General features: G+C 38.3%; 1 protein-coding gene across 1 annotated transcript in view; it reads right to left on the bottom strand.

Annotated features, from left to right (window-relative positions):
* LOC106870799 (G protein-coupled receptor dmsr-1-like) overlaps positions 1-2,500 on the bottom strand; it is a 386,450-nt gene that overhangs the window by 383,441 nt on the left and 509 nt on the right. The gene's annotated exons all lie outside the window — the stretch shown is intronic.

The raw sequence follows: 2,500 nt of genomic DNA on the forward strand, positions 1-2,500 counted from the left end.
GCTGCTGAGTTTTTCACAGGACTGTCTACCTTAATGCAAGTGTCAGCTAGAATTAGCGCGACACAGTCTCAAGATTACAGTTTTATATTACAGGTTCTAATTAGCCGACAGGATACTACACGATTTTCGTCTGCGTGGTTTCTCTCACAGCACACGGGTCAACCCATGGATTTAGAAAAATAGACTTGTGGAAGATACCTCGCTGTGGAAGATACCTCGCTGTGGAAGATACCTCGCTGTGGAAGAGGATCCTCTACTTTGGGTCTGAAAAGCGAAACTCTTTAGCATTCTTCCATGCTGCCACCACAAGCCCCCCACATACATAGCACATTTATCTATCTATCTATCTATCTATCTATCTTTATCTCTCTCTCTCTCTCTCTCTCTCTCTCTATATATATATATATATATATATATATATATATATATATATATATACACACACACAGTCTGTTAAAGTCTGTCATACCGGCAATGATGAAATACTACAAAGTATAGAAAATATGAAATACCACAAGGAATATAAATAAAACATAAAAAACAGACAGTGTTGGAACTCTTTTAAACAAAATAATATATTCCTCTATACACAATCATACAAAAAAACCCTTTTTTTGTATTTATTTTTACTCGCATATATATATATATATATACATATATATATATATATATATATATATATATGTATATATGCATCGCATGCACATGCATACATAACTCATAACTGAAGCAACGTGGTCTAGTCGTCAGCGTGTTTGGCTCACGAATACAAGTTTGTGGTTTCGATTCCTGGACCAGGCGACGCTGTGTGTCCCGGAGCAAGACATTGCTTTAGCCTCTTAGCCAAAACTTTGTGGCAGCCTCATATTTATGCAGGTTTCTCTCCCTTCAGCAATCACTTCCTGATGTTCCAGTAAGTTGAGCGTGCTGAGTGTCTACGTATTTTGTGACTGGAGAAATCCGGACCGAATGCTTGCAACGGGGTAGACGCCTCCTTAAAGTTATCGAAATTGCTAGGTGATTAAACTGGGGCATGGATAAGCTCAACCACCTGAATATACCACAGCGTGGTGATTTGAACTCAGATTGAAATAGCCGGAACAATACTGGCATGTCACTCACACACGCACACATACAGATACATAATCATACATGTATACGAGGGGGTACTGTAAAGTTCCTGGTTTTGGGTAAAAGTATATACAAGAGAATCAGCGTGCGGTGATGTGTGAGCGTGAGTGTGTGTGTGTGTGTGTGTGTGTGAGAGAGAGAGAGAGAGAGAGAGAGACAGGGAGAGAGTAATGTATGAATCTTTTATCCATTACTTTTTAACTTTTAGTTCTTTCAGTCATTGAACTGAAACCATGCTGCGGTACCGCTGTGAAAAGTTGAACAGATTGACTCCTGTTTTTATTTTTAAACTGGCATTTATTCCGTCACCCTATTTTTGCCAAACAATTTAATTTACGTTGACGTAAACAAACCAATACCGCTTCTCAAGTTATGTGGGGATGATGGCAAACAAACACACAAACACACACACACAAAGACAAAGACACAAAGACACACAGACACACACATATACACATTTATACATATATATTACACGACGGTCTTCCGCACAGTTTCAGTCTACCAAATTCACTCTCAAACTATTGGTCAGTCGGACCCTATTGTGGAAGACACCCTAGGTGTCGCGCAGTGGCACTGATGCCGAAATCATGTGGTTGCAAGGCAAACTTCTGAACCACACGGCCATACCTGCCCATATACACACAATATGCGAAGTACACTCGAATAATTAAAAACTTTGCTTCGCAACTCCAATTTCGTGCACATCGCGTAGGCTCTTCCCCAGACGTACTTTGCTAACTTTAGGTAGACCCATAACATGCTCCTGAAATTAATTAAATGAAGACTGTATAGAAGCCCGTCAGGTGGATGGTTAAAAAATGTCCAAAGGCACAGCCTTGTCACTGTGTTACACTGATTCTACCCGAGAATTATGTTTATGGTACACATGTCAGTTGGATGCGCTACCACTTTACATGTTAATTCAGGAGTTAGTTACGCATGCAAGCGAATGCTTGAATCTTTATCGTCAAACGACGGAGATCCACGACGCGATATGTATGCATTTATGTATGTGCATATATATGCCTACATAATTACACATATGTAAGTGAGTACGCATGTATGTATATATATACGTGTGTATGTATGTGTGCATGCATTTATGTATCTCTGTGTTTAGGGATAGATAGATGGATATGCACACGATATATATACATACGTTAGTCATACCGGTGTAGCCTTCAATTCACGTCTATAAACTTCTAGATCAACTCTGATAAAATTAAAATGCAGCTTAATTTTACTTCATCCTTTTTTAATACTTATTGTTAAAAGAAAAAGAAAAAAAATGAAGAGAGAAACTTGAGAATGAGATTAAGAAATATAATATGAGTATGGGGATAAAGTCATCCAAAAATAATAAATA

Source organism: Octopus bimaculoides, chromosome 6 (assembly GCF_046866305.1).
Source record: "Octopus bimaculoides isolate indiv1 chromosome 6, ASM4686630v1, whole genome shotgun sequence".
Classification (NCBI taxonomy): Eukaryota; Metazoa; Mollusca; class Cephalopoda; order Octopoda; family Octopodidae; genus Octopus; species Octopus bimaculoides.